Here is a 23,500-nt window from a genome sequence, read left to right as displayed (position 1 = left end):
GACAAATAAGCTAAGCCTGGGTCAAAATGACCCAAGAATATTTGGGTTTCTGATGGAGGAAATAAGGAATTAGACGATTTGTCTTTTAGCAGAATTGCACAAAAAATTGTTTGTGAAACTTTTGAAAAGTAAAACATGAGACCGGGTCAAATTGACCCAGACTGGTATTACTATTCCAGAGAAATAAACATAACATACAGTTCTAAATTAAGTATTTCCTTTGTTACTTTGTGAGAGTTTTTGAGACTTTAGGATACATGCACCTCGGGTCAAATTGACCCAGAGACATTTATAGTTTTTGGAGATTTTTAACATAAATCAATGGTTAAAACAAAATATTGGATTTAGATTATACTCATTTTGTACACGCGTTTGTGTGAGTAAATACACCCAGGGTCAAAGTGACCCGCGGACATTAATGCTGTTCCAGGAGAGTTAATGACGCTAAGAAATCCCTCATCAGTTAAACAAGTCATTGTATGCTATGGCAATTAACACCGCTAGCCGCTAACGTGAGAACGGGACATATGGTGCATTCAATGCAGTTGGACATTTCAAGGTCAGAAAAAAAGAAGGCCACTGATGCATTAAATATTATTAACTGGAGAAATCATCATCATTTGTTTAATTAAAAAAAGCAAACATTGCCTCAAGTCTGGAGACTTAACCTGCAAAAACATTTTCCATAAAAAATAGAAAATCTCTCCTGCCGGAGGAGTCACGTGAGTCACAAAGGGTGGGAGGAAAGGGTGTTAGTCAGGAAAAGGGAAAAGAGGGTGGAACCGGTTCGGGGGGTTTCCAAAACTTTATATTGGCATTGATTCACTTTACCCTCCCAAGCAGACAGACTTCAGAGGGAAGTGTGAAAAGATCTAAATTTCATACTATTCAAAGTTAGTTCAAAGAGATGATACATCCCAACAGATTGCTGTCAATCTGGAAGGCTCTTTTAAAACAAAATTCAATGTCAATTTATATGCAAATGACTTCCCATCAGTATTTGCAGTTTGGGTGAAGTGAGGTGTGCCTAACCCTCAATCCAACAGATTAATTTCTTTATGTATATTCGTTTCATAGGAGCGGGCAGGATGACATCTAGTAGTTGTCTACTCCAGTGGTTCCCAACCATTTTAAGTCTTGTGTACCCCTAAAACGTTGTCACAGCACCCTCTCACTCATACATGTAGATGATTCTCCAAAAATAGAACATAACCAATTCCTAAGTGAGTATTAGTTTTTAATCTCCTATAACCAATTCCAAAGTAATGTCGGTACCTCCTATATTTGAACATTTGAGCAATGCACATATGTATAAAAAAACAAAATGAGATAATACAAATGTTGTGAAAACGTGCTACATGTTCCAATTAATTTGATTTTAATTTGAAAAGGATAATGTAATGTTCCTGTCGCGACATTTAAAAAACATTAAATTAAATTTGCTTTCTGCAAAAACCCTGTTAAACTCTCACACATAGTGCTCTCCTTGTACCCACATTGAGAACAAAAGAAATAAATTTCATCTTAAAAATGATTACATATCACCATTGTTGAAATAAAAAATTTCAGACAGTATACGCATTCCATCTCATGGATCTCAAGAACATCAAACATTCTGAGAAGAATGATAGCATTGTTAGCGTACCTCATGCAGACAGCATACTTTTGACCAAAGAAAGTTAATCCTATAATGTTTTAGTGAACCCTTCAGAACCACAAGAATGGACCTCAAGCTGAAATCACAGGCGGCACAAGTTAAAGAATGCGGTGAATTCCAATGTAGAAATAAACACTAAAGGAGCGTATAATCCTTTTGATTGTGGCTTGGACGGAGCAGAAAAAGGTGCTTGGCTTCCGTCCCTTTGCAGCGCTCATTTGTGCATGCGTGCATGATCAAGTGTGCATTCCAGATGACTGAGGACAGAAGCACTCGAAGGCCAGATGATGCGGAACGGCCGAGACGTGAGACTTGTGCACGGTTAGACCGCATTACAACAATTAAAGAGCTGCACCCCCACAGCTCCCATAACGCCCCCGCCCTTCCCCACTCACTCCACCCTGCAGCCTATTGAACTCAAATTTGCTCTCCAAAAAACTGACAAACGAACCCCTCCCATTAGCTCCAGCTAATGTTGTCGATCGTTGTTTTTTTCAAGTGATCGCCAAATAACAAAGCTGTGTATAAACTGAAGCATTGATGATGGATGGCCCTTTCTGTTTTACATATCAACATAGACGTAGAAAAGTACAAGAATGTAGCCAATCGTGTGCCCCCCAAAAAAAAAGAAAGAAAGAAAATTACTTCATCTATGGGCCTGAGTTGAAGTTGCCAGACTAGCACGGGGATTTTCAAATGGGGGAACATGACGGCACCCTAGGGGTTCGTGACATTTTAGACAGGGTTTCTGCAGGTATCAGCAAATCTAGATGAATGCTTTTTAACTAGTCCTGGCCCGATAACTGAGTTGAAGGTTTACAGAGGTGTCAAAAACTCAATATTTATAAAACCATATACATATAGACCGGTAATATTTTTTCAGCCAAGTACACTCTGACTGTATTTAAAAAGGCCTTTAAAAGAGTCACTTTGACACAGTTTACCAATCTGCTGCTTAATGGTCCATTTAATTTGCTCTTAATTTGAAAAAGGTCTTATTTCATTAGAAAGAATTGAAGGTGATTTGCTAATATCTGCTGAATGTTAAAATCTCATGTACCCCCCATTTAAAAACTGATCTTTTAAAAAAATGGTGCACAAAAGAGTATATTTTAGATAGACAAACTATTGATAATGTGGCTTGCTATTCTGCACAACCCCCCGCATTCTCAACTAGCTAATTAACAGATGACGCCCTTTGCTGTTGATTTGAATAGGCTGCATTGGTGTTACACATAAAGATGGAGGAGAGTGTATAAAAATATTACTCGGCAGCCGCAATTGGTAGGGAAGGCTGGCAACTGACCAATCGTAATTCATTGCCTCAGGACAACACAAAAGTACACTCCAACATGATTCAGCATGCATCTGCATCATTCCTCTGTGTAATACATCTATCCTAAATGTTATTTTTGCACATTCCTAATTGCAATCTTGGCTCTCTCACTGAACAACCAAAGGAGGGAGTAATTTTACGGCCAAAAACATACACCAAACTTCACTGCATCATCTGCTCATCAAGTCCACTTTGGGCTGTTTTGAGTCTGAATTGACTTGCAGACCGTCAGCCCCGTACCCTCCTAATGAAGCTCTTTAATGAGTCGTTTAACATGCCTACTAGCCAGTGATGTTTAGCCTCTGCTCTCTCTGATCAATAAGAGAGGCCAGTTCTGTTTTTAACTCCTCTAATCATGTTTCGAGGGGGACAGAGAGACAGTTCTGGCAGATTTATTTCAGATGACAGTGTCCCCGGGAAAGAAACTGAGCATTACCTATAACGAGCATTCTTCACAAACATCATAAAACCGAGACATTTAAACTAATCAAATGAGGACAGCCAGCAATTGATTGGTGTAACTGTCGCGTGACATTTTCTATAGATTGTTCTCGCACCAAGCTTGTTGACAGTATTAAATGGCCAGCGGCTACAGTGTTCCCCATGTGATCAATTAAGCACAGAAATGACAGCCAAACAATTTATAAACATTCCTGTCCAAATAACCTCGGGAGGTACAGTTACTAGGGTTGTCCCACATTCACTTCTGTGAAGCCCCCTGAGAAAAAGCCTATTCATTTGTCCACTTACGTGGCCATATTGTCTCCCCAAGTCAAGAAAGTTAATTGCACCCAAACCTAAACACATACAATGGTAAATGCAGCACCTCCAGCTGTCCGTAATGAAAAAGGGTCTAAATCTTACATACGATCCCTTTAAGAGCAGATGTTCATTTTTGCTGCAGCTCACTCGGTTGATCTTTCAGTTTCTGAATTAGAATTGACAAGACACTTCACACGGACACATTTGCCAAACCGTTTATTGTCAAATCTTATACTAGGCCAAAACTGAGGCACCATATGTTGTCACTCACAGCCACAGGGTCCGGGTGGGCCCCTGTCCACCACAAATGGACACGCATTCAACGCTCACCTACTTTCGGCGACACAAAACTGAATTGTGAAATGACTGATTGCACATTAGCTTGATGAACACAAAAAAGTAAAAGCCCTCGGAGAGAAGAGCGATTGATCATTGCTCGCATTTGAATTCAAGTTGAACTTTGTTTGCTCTCAGCCAGGACGGTACAGGTTAATTTGCTGGCAGCTCATTTTAAGCTAAGTGCTGTGGAATATTGCCAAAAAACAAATTTACTGGTTTGATAGTGGTGATGAATAACAAGGCCTTAAACAAAAGGCTTCCATTTCTTTCTTTTTAACTTTTATTACTAACCTGAATTAAATAACCAGCCAAGAAACTATAAAAGTCTCATTTGCTACATATAGCCCAATGAACTTACTGCAACTTGTATCTGTTCTAAAGTTCATGACACTAAATTACCGCCCTCTGACGGGTTTGTCATTGTTTTGTTTGTATCTTTTCATATCTGCGGTAATTTGGGCTGCCCCTATCGAATCTTTTTCAAATTGCTTGTCCAATTGATTCTTCCAATGGGTTATCTAAAAGGTTTGAACATGATTGCAGATAGCATTAGGGCAATAAGCATTAGCATTTAAGGTCAACAAACACTAATAAGCATTTAGTTGACACAAATTAATGTTATAAGTACATTACACACGTAATAGTGTCCTTAAAGCCAATTAAGTAATTCGAGACTCGAGCTGCCAGTTAGCTACTCTTAGGTCAATAACTTCCTGTTCTTTTTCTTCTTTTTGACGAGCAGACATGTGCAGACTTGACTGTCTACTACTGCTTACAATTTCAACAATTAAAACCTATGTCCTAATTACAGATTGTTTTTAGTGACAGGTTATAGTCTCAGCTATTACAGCCCTGGTGCTTTTTGGAAGTTATTTCTATTAGTTTTGGAAGCTCTATGTGCTTATACTGTCTTTAATAACAACTACAACTAACTACTAAAAGAGTTACATTTAATTGAACCGACTTGACTTTTTACCCCCGGGTCTAGTGTATCGGGGGTAATGATGTATTGAGTATAATTAGTAAATTAAATACAGTAAATTAGTAAACCAAGAAAATTAAAATAGTGACTTACACTAAGTCAGTTGTTTCTGGAACATTCTTGTTCAATTATCACAGCTAGCAGTGCAGTAAGACAGTATTATAAGGAGAACAGAAAATTGTCTTTACTGTACCCAAAGCACTGATCATTGACAGATGGTAAATACAGCTAATGAAAGTTTTTATTTACCTCAGCTCATGCCCCAGGAAAATGTCAGAAAGTCTGACCTCACCCTCAGTCAGCCAAAAAGGATTCTTTGTGTCTCTGTAGTGTGGGAATTTGGGAAGAGATCAGATGACTTTCCTGCATTCTCAGCAAATCAGCAAGTGAACATGTGCAGGAGGTAAAAAGGTGGCTGGCAGTGTGTACAAAAAATAAAAATGGATAAACATACTCCTCTTTCCTGGTGGGAAGGGGAGTTTAAAGTATGAAAACATCATCCATGCCCTTTTAAAAGACAAACATGTCAGCTGCAATCAGGGACATGACTAAAGGTAGGTGGGGTTTTGTTTTGTTTTATTAATTTAAGAAAAAGTGCAGTTCTCGCAAAATATGTCTCCTGTTAAGTAATGTCAAGAGGTTGAGAACATACCATTCTTTGAAAATGTAAGTGGTGGTCTGGGAACTGAGAGCACATCTGTTGTTTGTGCAGCTATTTTTCCCCAAAGTTCATAAGAGCGGAATAGGAAAAAAAACCTTGAAAGCAGCCTCAAAATGCAGAAACACTTGATACGATGGAAGATCAAAGACGGCGCAGGTCAGGAAATTGAGCGCATGTATATATGAGTAGTGAAACTGAAGCTGGGCTGAGCAGTGTGAAGACAGAAACTATCTGTGTGTGACATCAGGCAACTAGCAATCTAGAAAAACCGGTCCAACAATAGACAGCACCTAACGTCAGCATACTTTACGTTTTTGAATTTTTTTATATAGTAAGCCATTTTTCTACCAATCACGGTGAAATAGCTTAAGTCCAACTTAGGGCTGGGTAGCAAATCAAATTCATTCAATTACTTTTTCATTTTCTAAGATTTGAAAAAAATAGCTAAATTGAGAGATTTTGCAAAAGTGGAAGAATGTTGAATGGATGGTTTACTAACTAAGAGGTACTAACTACTTAATTGTGACATTTAAAGAAATAGACCACTTTTAACTGATAAAAATGGTTACATAAAGTTTGTATCCCTTTAAAAATAGTCATCCAAACGTTTTCCTCGCATACAGATAAATCAAAAGATGCAAGGGTCACTGTTTTTTTTTTGTTTGTTTGTTTTTAACTGGCAAATATTTTCAGCATGAGCCGTAGGTCCTTTAAAAATGGACTGCTGACTACAAATCGCCCCCGGGCCAAAGTTTGGACACCAATTGTCCAGTAGAATCAACTCATTAGATGGCGTCTGAGTCCCTAGAGAGCAATAAATACAGTATGTGTCTCCTCAGGATATACTGTACAACACAGAAGACAGGTACATTAAATCTTCAACTAAATCTTATTTTGAAAGGCCCGATTCAAGTTTATTGATGGGGAAGTCCTCGTTTTTCCAACCCGTCCACAGGGGGTGATAAATGTGACGCTATTAGCTTACTAAAAGCAATCAATCAAAACCAGTGTGAACACAGTAGGTGGGGGGGGGGGGGGTATCAGACAGACATGAGCGATTAAAAGTGATTAAAAGCGTTTAAAAGAGGAAGACCACAAGCTCACAACCCCCCAGGAGAGTTCCAAAAGGGAAAAGAAAGTGGTGGTGGAGAACTGGAAGACACAGGTGGCATCAAATGAGACAAACACACACGGTTACCATCTGCTGGCTGCAGTGGTCTGCTGTGCCGTCCTCAAATAACCTTGCTCTCTAATTAAGCAGTGAGGGGAGACCTTGCGGTGAAGCGTGCAACAATGCAAAGCAGAAGTCCCCTAATTAAAAAGTCACACAGAAAATGTGTTAGGGTAGGGTCGATTCTGTTTCCTGATTCCTGAAAAGTAAAGCTTTTGGAGACAAGGGCTCCCAACGCCAGCAATTTTTAATATAATGTTCGTTCAGACTCATGCATATGTAGTTAAATGCCTGGCAGGGATTGTATAACAATTCATACATTTTTAAGTACTAATTTAATCGAATAAAAGAGGCTAAAACCAACCGTGTACTTACAGATTTTTGGTAGAGAGAAGACCAATCCAAACAGTGAACTAAAAGGGCACATATGAGTGAAATTCTGATTTGCATTGCATTTTTCAACCATTAAACTACAGGATACCTGCCCAATGCAAGTCAGGAATAATCCACCAGGGCTGCAAATAGTTCTTATTTTAATCCATTCATTATTTTGTAGATTAATAATTTGGGGTTTTAAAACAGTTTGACTTTCAATAACAGGACATTATTTCAACTTGACAGTGCGATTAAATAATTTAAGATGCAGCTAATTGTTCGGTCCCCCGGCCTACCGCCCAAAGTCAGCTGGGATGGGCACCGGCAAGCCTGCAACCCTTGTAGGGATAAGCGGATATAGAAAATGGATGGATGGATATTCGTTTTGTCCATAACATGCCAGCAAAAAAACAGACATTGATCATTAGTTTTTCTAAAGTATGAGCAAACATCTGCAAAATTGCTAGTGGAATTCAATACAAAGATAAGTCTGCTTACATGAAAAACGAAAGGGGATTTAGAGGGTTTAGACAATTTTACATGCTGATCAATAAGTTGTCAATTTGGGGTGGGCACTGGTCCTGATTCCAGCAGATACTAGTTAAGCCTCGTTGCGTCTCTCTTCGAGCAGTTTTATGATCACTAACGAGAAATTACGAATTAAAAGAAGAGAAAATTGCCATTAGTTTCACAAAATTTGAAGGTAAAATGCTACATTGGAATTGAATAGTCATTCTTAAAAACATGGGGTATTAGTGACTCAAAAGTTGAATGCTTACCATTGTAGCACTCTAATTTACTATAACACAAAGAATATACATAAAAATATGGGTTGTTCAGTATCAATTCCCGATTTAAATGGATGAAAAAAAATAGCAATACATCAATGTTTAGATGTGTGAATTTACAATGGTAAATTCGAGTGAAGAGGAAATGAAGCACCATCAACCACTTGTGATATTCTTTTACTTCTGTAGATGGTATTCTTGATTTAAAAAAGACAAGCTGGTACATTGGAAACGTTCACAAGCTTCATTTTCTCATCACTAGTAATTCATACAGTACAAATCCTTGCGGTCAAAGTACAGTACTACTGATACATATGCAATGTGTGGACAAAAGGGAATGTTAACCACAACACAAACCTCATATTTGAAAGAGGAAGTCGTTCACTGATGTGAATTACTGTTCATCTTCCTGATTTGAGTTATGGAGCAGCTAAGTCAAAAGAAACAGAGGTCTGGTATCCTTCAGTCGGCCCCTCTCTGTAAATACTAAATAAAAATTCAAATCACCATCAAGCAGGCGTTAAAACACTCTTTCTGAACAACTTCATCCTTTCCCACTATCACCCTTCTTTGACCTTTCCACAATCAAGCTTTGCCTGCTGTGTGAGAAAAAAAAAAAAAAAACTGACAGGTCCTCAAGAAAAATGTCAACATGGCCACTGTTTGGTGTGGGAACACAAAGAAAGACCAACACCCATGGCAAAGAGGCGGGGCCATGAGGTGACGCTGACCCAAGACACATGCCTGGGGATGAGGGCCAAATGGACTAGAGGATAATCTCCCTTCCCTTTAATAGTAGACGCAGTAGCTTTGAAGCTAGCATTCTTTCAAACCAACTTTGCCCTCATTAGATTGCAGCCACTTTTGAAGAAAGGATGATAAGTCAGGAATGAAAGATCCAGTTGCGGGAATCGAGGATAAAAGAGGGGGAGGCACCCAGAGTGGCAGGGATTGATTTCAGTTCTAATGGCGGAATGTGTCTCCGGGGAAGGGGGCGGTATTGGTTTGATAGGTGGAAACACCCTGATGGGAGAAGATTTTACTTGTTTTTAGCCTTTAGTCTATTACTACCAGCGCATCAATTTTACTTAAGCTTGCAATTAATGCTGAGTATACCTTTCATGGCCATGACGGCCAGAAACAAAGCTAGCGCTCTGAATGATATACAAGTGGCTTCTACCTCGATTTATTAGCGTACACGTCAAGCCAATCGCAGCAACAATTGTTAATGCTCCGCATGATAATATTTCTTACTGTAAATTTCAAAACAAACTTTAATTTACCAAATAACTTATAGGCATGAACAAATTGGTATGCTTTTATTTTGACATTCTTCACGACAGCGTGTTGCGGCGTAGTAACGTATTTCTCCCGACTTACGGTACACCGTTGTTCCGAAATCACGTTCAATCATCGGTTCGGGGCACAACCAACTTAATTATGCTGACATTGACATACGGCACTTGATGCCATGGTTTACGAGTAGTATAAGCTCCATTATAGCTGCATTTAACATAAATTGACTCCTAGCTAGCAATGCTCAAGTGCTCCATTACGCTGACGCTGACATTGACATACGGCATCTGTTGCCAGTATTTATCAGTGGCTCGAGCTCCTTTATAGTTGCATCTAGCATAAATTAGATGCTAGCTAATGAATAAAATGAAGCCTTATAAACCACTTGTGCTATTTTTTTCACTACTCTAGATGGTCCATTTTGTTTACAGATAACTATTAATGAATTAGAAATGTATTTTATTTCCGCTGCATGTTTAATTTAAGAGTGCCATGAAGGGAATCAAAAAATATCAGAAGTGATTCATGAGGATTCATTTTCCCATCACAACTAGCTCAAGTGCTCCATATAGGCTGGCGTGACAGAAAGTACCGACTCAAAAAAAAAAAAAAAATGCAGGTGCTTCATGAAGCTTCATCTTCTCATCAAAACTGAGTCAAGATTGGAGACGTGAATAGAAATCCACTACAGCCTGCTCCCATTTTCAGATATGGGACAAAAAAAAGATCTATCCATCTAATTTCTCATTTAATGGGTAGGGCCTAAACTGTTCATCAATAATCAAATAAAATGTTTTTCACAGCAGGTCCCTTTTAACGCATAACGCCTACATCCTTCTCATCCTGTCAGTTGTTCCACTAAAAATAGAGTGATTGGACATGACCCGGGTCCCATGTTCAGGTGGACTGAAATACCTCCAAGTGCAGCTGGCACTCAACTGGACGGAAACAAGCAGAAAAATGGATGGATAAGCAGACCCACTTATTAAACTTTTGAAAAGCCATCTTTTACCTCTAACACAGACAGATGGAAAATATGACGACCAGTTTGTTTATGTATCATGCACAAAGTACACCATGGTTAACAGTATACACAACTGCCCAAAGTTTGGGTGTGACCCTTTGGGGGCACAGAGCTTTTGCGGGAGGGGTGTACAGGTGCCAGATCCCTATCTGACCAAATGTACACAAACCAGGTCAGCAGTTGAGTGAAGATTAACAGAGTTTATCAAAGCCTTCTTTTAGAGTGGAGAGCAAAGCTATGACATTGTTTGTTTAAAATTTGTATTGAATTATAACTTCTCAGCATAAGTTTGCCTAGTGAAGGCAAAACCATTAAGGTAGTCCAACATTAAACTTTTTTTTTATTCATCTTAATTTTTCACCAAGAGGAAAAAAAATGCATTATTATGTTGTTTTTTGTTTCTTCTAAAATGATTAAAAAAAAATACACTTTCCTCAGTCTGTAGATGAAAATAAATTACCTGCCCTAGAGCATCTTGTCGCAACAGATTGTAATCTGCTTTTAAAGAACATAAACAGGGATTTCTCAACCCCCCTCCCATTTTTTTTTTTTTTTTTTTTGCACCTGAATGAATCACCTGATTTGGAGGACCTGCCAATACCAATCACCAATCTGATACCAAGTCCTGATGAGATACCTCTGTAATAGACTGAGGATGGAAAAAAATTACTACGTTTCATCACGAGCTGCATTTATTTCTGCTGTTCTTCTGCTGATTTCCAATCATGTGATCGGGATCACAATACATTCCTATCTTTTTCATATCACAGAGACCCAATTCACTAAGGCCGAACAGATTAATTGGCCGTCAGATTGAATCAGCAAATTATAGCCCTTCAAACATTTACTAAAAAAATAAAAATAATCAGCCAAATGCCCAATATTTACAGATGATCACAACTTTTTACCCTTATGTTGAAGGTGAAGTGTACACTATTTACAGTAGCTGTGTACAAAAAATACTGTTATTGTTATTGATTACATGTAAATCTATACCATAACCTTGTATCATTAAATAAACTGTATTTCATGAAATTTGTTTATGAGCTCATTCATAACAAAGCAATCCTTCATTTTTACAAGCAATAATTAGGTGAGCAATGCAAGGGGGTTGTGCAAAGAACTGACATGGATTCTTTACATTAATTTGCAAACAAGTTACATTTTGTTTGAAAAAAATATTAAAATATAAAATTCATAGTGCAACAAAAATTAAGCATTAAGTGTTAAAAATGACACTCATTCAACTATGAGTAATATAAACACATTTGGCAAGAATTACTTTCCTTATAACTTAACTATGCCACAAAATGCAATCTGTGAACAGAAATAGATTTTTTTATTATATTTACTTTTGACACGTACCCAGCACGCCTGTGAGTAGTCAAACCTCATATAATTCACGCCTACTGAAATACAATTGGAGGTAACAAATTTAATAATATCTGTACTTTCTTTTTCCGCCAAAAATCAGCATCAACCTGAAAAAATTCAGCACTAATTCTTTCCAAATTTCACGCTAATCAGAGCCATGCAGTGTTTATTTGCTGTAGATTTATATTGATTTTTTTTTTTTTTTTAAGAATGCCTTCCCGAAATCAACAAACTCTCCATTTATCAGTCAGTCTTACATCAAAGTGACGCTCCACTCTAACCAGATGTGGATAACAAGTCTGCTGTGCCTCTCTGTGCAAAGAAATGACAGGAATGTAGTCTGTCCATACTCTCAAACTAAACAAAGCTATCTGCCCGCAACATCGTGAGGCAGAAAGCTTCAATGTTTATCTACTGCTTCCCAATGTTATGTGAATGGGAGTGTGCACGCATCCCAGAAGGAGTTATTTAGTTATCAGCCGAGCCCCTGTAGATGACCGGCGCCTGTGGATTTAAGCGCTCGTTGCCGTGGAAACCAAAGGTCACCTGACACCAATCGCTATATTTGCACGCAGTAAGTTTCATCTATATAACAAGGATGGGGACCCATCTGCTACATCTGTCAAGTTTAACCTCCACTGATATTCTTATATCATCACATGATATTCTTAGAGTTAATTAAGAAGAGTTCATATTAATAGACCACAGATGATTGTTGGTGTGTGTGAGTCACCTTTTTCCCCGATAACATTGTAGCGCCCGTTTCCCCGCCCCTCCCCGCTGCATTCTATAGGCCAGTGCTGCCGCTGACAGGTGCAACAAAAATATGCTGCAGTTTCACTCCAACCTGTCAGACTTGCTTTGCAACATGGATATAAAACACTTCCACCAAACATGACGCGATGAGTGATCAGTTCCAAAAAATGGCGACTCCTTAATAGTTTAGCTCAAACCTTAATCTTAATTCAGTGTAATTAAAAAAAAAAAGTTGTTGTTAGACTAAGTAAGAGTACATACAACCTTGTTCTTTTCAGTTTTAAGTACAAAGGAAATGTTGTTGTGTAATAAAAGAGGCAAATAGGCACTTTTACTCCACATGTTGTTGATCAGGTGAATCGTTTTTGTGAGGGAAACTAAAAGACTTCAAACAAAGTGCAGTACTGTACATGTCCCATTCATTAAGCCTTGGAACTACATTTTTAGTCTCTAGGCATACTTCATTCAGCAGTTCCAGACAATAGATCATGTGACATCATCTGCTTTATTTGTGGCTGGTCTGCCAGAAATTTAAGTCACTGATGACAACGTGCATCCGTATAAAACAACAAATTGAAAAAAGTGCAACATTTTGCAATGGAGTTATAGCAAAATTATACTATAGCACAATGTAGCATTCATTCAGCCTTCATTTATATTCCATTCAATGTGTTCTTAATTTGAAAAGATGAAATGGACTGTTTAACGGAATTGAACAATATTGAATTAGATTTGCTGATACCTGAACAAACCCTTATAAAAATATCACGTAGCCCATTTGAGAACCACTAATAGAAAAACAACCTACATGTTAAGTCTTTGTTGGCTACTACTAAAGTTCATTTTAATAACCAATTGAATGTAAACAATTTTATCAATTAATTAGCTTTTTATATAATAAAAAGTTTTAATTTACATCTCTTTACCCAAAACAGAGGACTGTTTCAAATTGACAGTACAATAAGTAAAGATTCTGAAGAACAGGACAATAACATTGATAAGTTTTTCCAAAGTAAATGCAGATTTTGTAAACATTCCATTTTGATTCCAAACAAACAAAGTGAATGAAAACTTTTGAAAGACTAAAATAAGCTTGGCATCAACATTATTAATCACTTTCTAAAAATAGAAGTGCAGAATTTGTGTGATCATCAATTTGTTGCCAAAGATTTGTTGTAACTAAATTTCTTCCAAAGGAATATTTGAACTGAGCCAATGACAGTATAATTGTTGAACACTTTAGGCCTAAATGCTGATTATCCAAACAACAGTTGGGTAGAGTGTGCCTCAAAATCGTCTTTTTATTTGGGACGCAAATGGTGCGAGTAGTGACTTGAAGCTGTGAAAACGAGAAGCCTTTTTGCTATCGCTGAGTCACTCGTTTTATTATCAATACACAAACAACACCAGTCACTTTTCAAATGACGGCTGTGATGTGAGGAGTCACGATTTTGTAAGACGTCACATGATCTTACTGAATCAAATACTTTGTGTTGCCAGATAAGTGCAAGTATGTGTAAATAGTCCATGTCCTAACTGTGTGAAAACCTCCGCCCTGGCGTGCAGGAAATGCCATTGTGCTGCCTCCTGTGTAGGAAGAGTAGGAAGGCAACACAATGGTTTAAGGAAGCAAGGCAGGAATTGGGGGTGGAGATTTAAAAAAATAAATAACACTTGAAACTGCTCTCAAAATCTTAGACAAGAGGCTTGAAAAAAAGAAAATGACCCGTCTTATCACCTTCACACCTTTTTTTCCAGCTGCTGCCTCTGTTAACATTGTTTATGGGTATGGGGGGAAATCTGAGTGGCACTGGGGGAGCAACACAACCCAAGCATTTTTTTTTTTCTCCACTTATGAGGAGACATCAGCAGACAGCCCTGTCATGTGCACTGGTAAATCCCCAGAGTCGCGGTGACAAAGTACGACTACTACACGGTGACTCAGCACGCAACGACACAACAATCCAGCTCAAGCAATATTCTTATAAAGCTATCAACATCAACATGAATACAAATCAACTGCCCCTGAAAAGAAACTGTGCATCTCTGTGCCTGAAAGCCCAACAGAGAAATTTGATTTCTTGTCCAATATATGAGTTCCTAAGCCGAATGAGGACATTTAGAGACATCCATGATTTGTTCATCAAAGCGTTATTAAATAGGGAAGGGACAGAGCAAATTTCACGAGACGAGATGTCTCTCGAGATTGAGTTCACGAGAACAAGACGGGATGAAGTTTTCACAAAATTTGTAATAAATTGTAAAATAATGCCTCATGTAAATAAATGATAGTTTTCCTTTTTTTTTCTTTTTAATCAAACATAAAATTAAATTGCAAACGTGCAAATGTAAACATAATCAAGCATTCAAATGTAAACATTATCTGCCAGAATTTTACAATGCAAAACCAAAATATCGCTACACAGGGCATTTAAAAATAATCAAAGCATCCTGTATTTTTTTCTGTAGAGCTGCAGCTGTTAAATATTTTGGTATTCAGATAAAACTTTTTTTTGTTGCTGTTTTTGCTTGGTGAAAGATAAATATAAATACAGATGACCAAATAACAATTTAAACAATTATGAATGACCATTTTTTAATTTAATTTTTGTTTTTTTACAATCAACTTTTCTATATTACACATTAACTGAGATTTTAGACAAATTTCACCATAGGTAAGGGTCAATGACATAAAATGACGACCACAGGATACATTTGAGTCAGACTGGTTAGTTCAAAAGTGATCAGTATGAACAGTAACCGTCAGGCCAGACGATATTGAGCAATCAATTGCTGCTGGCTAGCGGCTAACTTGCCCTAACAACGCCAACAACATTGTGTTGACTCCCGACTCCTGTAGCAAATGTCTCCGAGTCAGGTAAATCATTGCCGCGACATGCTTCCAGGAACAACTTCAAAACAAAAAAAAACCAAGGTACTCATGTCATTTTATTACTTATTTTATTACTACATTACACCTGTATCACGCTCAGATTCTCTAGCAAATTGACAATGGGAGATGCTCAGGAGATGTCAGTGACACCCAGCAGACACCTAAAACAGTAAAACACTGACGTCGGACAGCACCGGCTGTGTAAACAGTGCATTCCTGAACAGTGCACAGCACAAGGAAAACGCTTTTGGTGTGTGCGTGCGTTTGTGTCCATGTGTGCTCTTTCATGCAAAGTTTGCATGCATTGTGGTTGCTTAGGATTCAGAGCAAAGACATCATTTGTGTGGTCATTCATCAAGATCGGCTACAGCTCCTGATTGAGGAAATGTGTGTGTGTGTGTGTGTGTGTGGGTGTGGGTGGGGGGGGGGCTATGTGTCAAATCATAACGCAGCTTGGCACCGTTTCCATATGGGTATCAGAGCGGACTTGTCATGCTGGCTACTCCCAGCAAGACACACATCCCCCATTCAGTCTATGCCACATTTGTTGCAGCTGTCACTTAATATTGTCCGTAAAGCCAAAGATAAACAACAATGGCGGCCGGGCGCCTATGTATGACATGGTGACTTGTGTCAAGGTTCATGTCTGGACTGAAACAAAGAAAAACCAAAGCAGTTTACACAAAACATTTTGACACAAAAACACATTTTTGAAAACAGTAGTGAAGGCCAAACGAAGCTTCATGAAGCACTAATATTTTTTGACTCTCCAGATGACACTCTTGGTTCAAAGAGGCAGCGGAAATTTGATACATTTCTGCCTAATTTCTGCATAATTAAAATAATTATTCAAATGGAAGGTTTTGTATCCGTTTAAATTTATGCCAAATAAGGTATTCATATGGGTGGTTTCATTCCAATTAATGTTGTTTACTGCTTTTCTTTTAAAGTACAGCATACTTGATTGACACGATTTCCACATGAGGCTAACCATAAGAGCGAGTGGTCATAAACAAATGCTACTTTTCAGCACCATACATAATTGTGATGCCCACAGCGTAGAGAAAAGATGCCTTCAAGTGACCTCAGAATCAAGACTCAATTAAGGTCCCATCCTTCCCCTGTCTTGACTAATTAGACGCCGCTTGTCTCATTAAGATTCTATCATTTGAGCCGTCACGCTTTACACACCCTGCGTCGGTTTACGAGAACCTGGCACGTATTTAAAGTGAACGCTTGGGTTTTCTGAAAATTAACAAAAGTATTTCTGTTGTAGCAATGACTGACAGCTTAATGTTTGTGGTTAGGCTGCTTGGCGTTACAAAGAAAATTCTTGCACACACACGACACTTGGAAGAAATATAAAAAAAAATATTCTTTTGCAAGACATTTCTGAGACCAATTTGATCTTATGTTGAAATGTACTTTTTAGACTGCACAAATTTTAAATGCGCTCTAAAAGTTGATACAGTCGATACACTGATGGTTTCCATGGTTGCCATTTGCACAGACAAGATTTGATTATATCCTCCAGAGAGTCTTCCTACCCATTTGTGTCCACGGTTGTGTCCATTTTGTCTCGGCACAACAACAATATTAATTACATCCTACCCAAACATGAGACATCATTTAAGAGGCCATTATATCCTCTACTGAGCACACAAGAACTTAGGAGAGTAGCTCCAATGAGTCAGAAGGTTTATAACAAAATCAAATGTCCACACCAATGGACACAAACAAATACAGTGGGTCTCAGGAGGACATTTGATTGACTAGATGAGTCCATTTCAAATTTGAATGCAGTGTTTTGCCTAAATGCAGTTGATTGGCTGACAAAGATAAATATGACTGATCTCAAACTCATACAATCCCAAAGACTTTATTTTACGTATTTTAAGACGTATGTATTTTAGGATTGATTTACAATCCTTACTTTGAATTGCATGTAAGTAATACCTGTTTTATGTGTGGAAACACTGCCATCCAATGGTCACAGTTGTCACTACAGTGCTCATTTGGCTTATATTTGGTAAGCATTAGCCAAAGGTCTCAGCTACCCTCCATAAAAAGCACATTTGATGAGAATTTTTTTTTATTATTGTTGTTACTATTTTGAAAGATGGGAATTCTCGTCCATGACAGTGAAAGAGTTAATTATCCATTTCTAGAGCCTTGTTTAGTCAAAAAAGAAGTACATGGGAATGAAAGTCTAGACTCCTTAAAAAGAAGTAAAAATATGTTATTGGGATTGAACGGGTAAATCATTTGTCACAAGACATATAGATGAACAATTAGGGTTGACAGCTTATAACTAGAGATGTTCAGAAAGTGTGCTCGGACCAAAAATGTCAACTGCAGTCTAAATCAGGAAATCATCCAAAAGATGGACCTTAAGATGAGACGTCACGCTACAGTTGAGTCGCCCTTCACTCCATACTCCGCTGCAGCTGATAGCTAACATATGTGGATCTGTCTTTCGTTCCCTGCTTCAGATCTTCGATGGCTTATTTATTTTACAGCTAACCTAACAAAGTCTCCCTTCGCTACCACCCACATGAAGATGTATAACGCATGTTGCTGTTCACTGTCAACCATACCAATTGTGAATGACTATCATGTTTCAAATCCTATTCCCATTTTTCAGTTTACATGAAACGAACATTTCACGTCAAGCAATCATTCGACTTTCTAGCTATGCCCGCTAAAAGCATAGCAGAGTTCTCAACTGAGTTTTTCAAGTCGCTGAGCTAACTCAAGCACTTGTTCACATTAGCTTGGCATTCTGAGAGCATAGCCGTATGATCCCATTCCTGAAAGGGCACGCTACACAGAACAGGAATGCTCAGACCATGTGACAGTGCACAATAAAAGGCTGTGAAGCGTCCACTGCTAGTTTTGCTAATCCATTTTCAAAGGTCTCGGTATTCAGGCTTTTTTTTTTCCTATTAACTGTCGAAATCCGCATACTTTGTTGGACGTGATGTCTGCGAAACAAAAAGTGGACTGCTTCATGATTCCAAGACTCAGTAACAAGTTCATATGACAAGAAGAAAAACTCGATTAATTGATTACCAAATCATGTACAACTATTTTTGATTAGTTGTTCACATAAAATAAAACTGTCCAAATGCTCAGAATTTCAAACTCTCGAATGGCAATAGGCACAGATTTTTTTTTTTAGTCCTGTTTGAAAACAGACAGAGTTGAATCAAAATAAGAGGTTTGCAAACAACTGCTTTTACACTGAAAAAGAATTATGACTATTCTTGACAAATTTCTAATGCTATGGACCAAATAATTAAAAAAAAAATCTGTAATGTAGAACTGGGAAATGAATCGAAATAATTCGATTTGTTTGTCTTAATTAGCTAAATAATGAATAGAGGTTTTATCATTTACAAGCTTTATTAACTACAAAATTGGGGCAATCAAGCAAGCTATCCACAAGCTAGGAATAGCAATTTTTTTTGCAAAGGCTATGAATAGGCTTATGTTAAAATTGATTTTACATCGGTAAACATTGTCTGAATATTTTGCATACAATTTAAAAACCATTTTTTGTTTGTTTTTTTTAACAAAACTTCTTTAAATAAATATTAGTTGGGTTGATTACTTTGATTAAAATCGTAATTGTCCTGACTTAAAAAAAAATTAATTAAATTAAATTAAAAAAATAATAATATTTTTGGACCATATTATCCAGGTCTACATTGATGTAAATTAAAAAAAAAAAAATCATGTTTATTTATACAATAATTATTAACTGTGGCATTTAAGCAAGGTATGCATACAAGCTGTAAATACAATATTTTTTTGCACAAGCTATGAACGTTGAGTTTGTACAAATTCTGGTTAAAAAAAGACGGTATACTTTTATTTAGTTCATTTGATTTTATTCGTGAAACAAATGCAATTTATTATTTATTTATTAGCTTTCTAGATTCTATTCCTATGCATTTTCTGTGAGTAATGCGATTTGTTTTTGAACAAATCAAACCTTAATAAAAGTTTGTCGTGTTTATTACTTAAAATAAATCGATTAAGATCCTACTCATCCAAAATCCATTTTAAAAAACGTGAATTTTATTTTTGGGGTCATATTTTGGTCTAATTTGATTACAATGCATTTTCACTGATTTGATACGTTAAGTGACTTGTGCATCCCGTTACCTTTTAAATGAAGGCTCCATCTATGAATCCCAAAACATGGCTACTTTTGGTCGAAAAAGTTAAAGCATTTTGAGAACTTGCGTAGTTTCAAAATAGGTTTTAAGGACAGCACACAAACGCAGGAAAAGGAAACTCTGGGTCTTCATTCTCCCCATCGTAAATTAGTTTGGCATTCTTCTCCTGTGACACAGTGTGTAACTAGAAGTGCCAAGCATGACCAACTCTTCTTCCTCCACAATACAATTGCCTCTAATTGAGCTAATTAGGGAAAAAAAGTCAATTCTTCAGCAAACGAGAGCTCGGCTTTGCCCGTGTACATCTTAGAAAAATGTGCGGCATTAGCGCAAGACCATTTGATGGTCTCTTTAGCTGAAAAGGAAGCCTCCCTCTCCTGTGCTGGATTTTAATGGGGAGCTTAAAATTAAGTGCCGACACACACTTTAGAGACAATTTCATCCTGAGGTAGGTAAGGCGCTTATACTTAACACATCTTACGTTTCTCACTCCCGTCCGCATGCTCACGTAAAATCACACGGACGGAAATTAAAGCCAGAGATCCATGCTTGGAATAAGGAAACGGGAGTCCTTGAACTGCGGTCAGAGGATACAAAGGTAGAAGAATTGTTTAGGGAAAAGAAGGGGTGCCTAACGTCCTCCTGAGAGAAAAGGAAATAAGCACTTCCATATGCAAACCCTGCCAAGAACATTGGCATGAGTCCACATACGAGTAACTAATGGAATTATCCAGAGGCGCTCTAATTAGCAAACCACAATTTGAAGAAGACAAATAATTTAGCCTTCGGGATGTTTATGGATAATGGGGTGTTCCACATCCTCACACCATCTTGGGAAAACACTCCCGTCAAGCTGTGGATTCTTCATTCCAAGTCTGGGATAAAACATGTTTGAGGTTACATGAAGACAGCTCATATTTTCAAGTGTAAAAGTGTGGTTTCATGTGTCAAAATGTTGAAGACTTTACACACACCACACACACACAAATTCCTTCCAGGGAAGCCACAAATCGTAGCGTCGTAGTTTTGAAAAGTCCATTTCACTTTGGAGCGATTTTGAACAGTTTGCCTCATGAAATCCAACATTTACACTTCTGCGAGCCGTCCGATTCATTTGTGCTCACTATAGAGAGAACATTTGTTAAAGGGCTACTCTGTGCTGCATACCTTTTTATACACGCAGTCCTACTAAGTCCTAGAGTCCTCAGTAGACATGCGTCCTTTCTAATGATGTTTCATGTGTTTGAATGGGATGCAATTACTTTGCTGTCTTGCTGAGACAAATGAACACATTAGTGGACACAAATTAATGGGCTGGGTCACAGGACGATATAACTATTATCTGTTATTTGATTGACTGATTTTGGTGTGCTCTGTAGAGTAAAATCAATTCAAATTGGCCGTAGAATCCTGTGATTTTTTTGCGTGTGGTCCTTAGAGGAAAATGTTTGGACACTCCTGGTCTAAACAAAGGCACTTCTGCTTGAATGTTTTGGCATTTTTACCCGCAAGCTTCTTCGTGTAAACTGGGCCTGATACGATATCGATATTGCAGCCTAGAGGTGTGTCTGATACAACATTGATCCGATATCAATGGAAATGATACATGCTTTCATTTATTTTCCAGTCTGAAATGTTAGAAGTGACTTCATCGAGCGATACCACAGTGATACTCAACAAAGAATGATATTCAGCAACAGTAGTTAGAAGAGGGGAAAAAAAAGCTCAATCTGGAATGGTCTGTGTGCTAAAAAAAACTCTGTATGTGTGCGTAAGCCACAAGAGAAGTTTTCTGTGTTGACTGAGTGATCCCAAACAATTTAAATGAAGTGTTGGGGTTTGTATTATTTAAAAAAAAAAAAACACACATTTTTACTACAATCAATATTCCTAAATTTCTTGAAATTAACATCTGCTTTAATTAACTGCTATTGGCCCCTTGACTACTGATAATCGGTAGTGGTATCAACCCTTTAAAAAAAGCATATCGGTCCATCTCTTATCAATGCTGGATGGGTTATTGGACCTAACTGGGACTAATAAGACTTTCAAATAGTCTGCTGGTGTTGACATGTTGCCAAGTTTAATCCTGACATGGATGTCTGCTTTCAAATGCAGACCAACGTTTCATCATACACATACAGTATGTACACTTGTAGCTATGAAGCATCACGCTGAGGTCAGTTGCCTGTTACATAATCTTTGTAGGATGAATACACAGTGAAATGGACTGCTTGTTCATGTGCTCGGCAGCATTGGAAGCATGTGAGTGAGACCCAACATTACACCTTCAACAAATCTCCAAATAGAGTTGGCGGTCAGCAAGCGCAGTTTCCTGAATAGTAGGAAGCCACCCCAGACGTATTCCCTCTCCACAAATCACTTGATTAAAGTGAGAAACTGGCACACAATCTGAGTAAAATTAGGTCAACCTGATTTTACAGATGGCCTTCATAACCAAGCATATTTTCCCAATTAAAAGCGATTAGGGAAGGAAATTCCCAGACAGCGTGAATTATTAAAAACTTCCAAATGGAATGAGATCACGTGACATTATATGGCAGTGACACCCAAAATTCACAGATGGGCCCTAGAAAAGATGCGGCCCGGAGCCACAAAGGTAAATTTTCTTTTCTCTATGTATAGTGCTCATCATCCTATGATTTTTTTTTCATGAAGAAACCAAAATGAAAACATTCTAAATTCAAAATGAATAGCTTTTGACGATCTTTTTTTTTTTAACACAAATGATAATCAGTCCTCTTTCATAAAGGTCAAAACAAATCTGAGACTATTTACTGATGAGAGGCTGAAATTCTGAGGATTTGGACAATTTTAGACTTCTAAAAGATTATTTATCAAAAATATTTATAAGTTTGATGATCGATTACTCGATTAATTGTTGCATGTCTAAGTATAGCAATACTCTCTAATGTTCGCTCTGTTTAACGTTTGAATGACATTGAAAGAAATGCCACAAAAATAGATGAAAGTCAAAGTTTTTGTACACTTCCAGTGTCTGTGTAAAACACACATTTGAAACAGAATCCAAATAAAACTGTGATCCGTATCTGAGCACAAAATGTATGCTGCGAAAAATAATTTCCGTGTTCATAAATTGTAAAAGTTGCCCTTGAAGAACTGTAGCTCTTGTGACTGCCGCAATATGAAGTTAGCATAATTCCGAGCGGAATCCCGCATATCCCTTCAGCACTTGCCATGCTTTGCTGGGAAGCTGTCACAACAGCTCAGTGTCAAAACCATTGGGCCCTGCCGGGTCAGGATGACCATGAACAAGACAGGACAACCACACTTAGCTTGCTGTTCCCTATTCTTGTTAAAAAAAAATGTCAAGTCTAGTCAGCTACTAACAGAATCCACAGGCCTTGGCTCTTTGCTTAATTAATCAAAGGGGGCAAGGAACAACGTGAACACCATTGGAAAAAGAAACATCTTAGTCAAGTACCTAGTGGTGCACTTAGATGGAAAAAAAAATTCTTTGTGCGATTAATCAGTCATTTTTACTCAAGTGGGACTTTAAAGGGTACGTCAACGCAAATATTTTTGACCATTATATATTCTATGACCCCACTAATCTAAACAATGATATTCTGATTATCATTGCGTTTGTAGAGTATGAATTAAACAGCAAAATCCAGACATTTTTATCCATCACAGAGTAAGTCATTTTGTCACATGTTGTCAATGGACAATAACCACGCAGTGTCACACATCTTTACCAAGAGACTGAACCAAAAGTCGCCAGTGCCTTGACCGAAACGAGTGGCACTAACATGGGGCGCAAGGACATCGAGAGCAAAGCAGCCTTGTCACATTTCGCAAACTCGCCACGAAAGCCACTGGGCCACGAATGTGAATGCAACTTTTCACTCTGTTGCAAA

At 37.9% G+C, this 23,500-nt stretch overlaps 1 protein-coding gene across 2 annotated transcripts in view; it reads right to left on the bottom strand.

Annotated features, from left to right (window-relative positions):
* Positions 1 to 23,500, bottom strand: part of magi1b (membrane associated guanylate kinase, WW and PDZ domain containing 1b) — a 106,422-nt gene that overhangs the window by 81,420 nt on the left and 1,502 nt on the right. The window lies entirely within an intron of this gene.

The sequence above is a fragment of the Hippichthys cyanospilos genome, chromosome 9 (assembly GCF_059441005.1).
Source record: "Hippichthys cyanospilos isolate Australia breed blue-spotted pipefish chromosome 9, RoL_Hcya_1.0, whole genome shotgun sequence".
Classification (NCBI taxonomy): Eukaryota; Metazoa; Chordata; class Actinopteri; order Syngnathiformes; family Syngnathidae; genus Hippichthys; species Hippichthys cyanospilos.
Note: the sequence above shows the minus strand (reverse complement) of the source record. Positions and strands in the feature narration are given on the sequence as shown.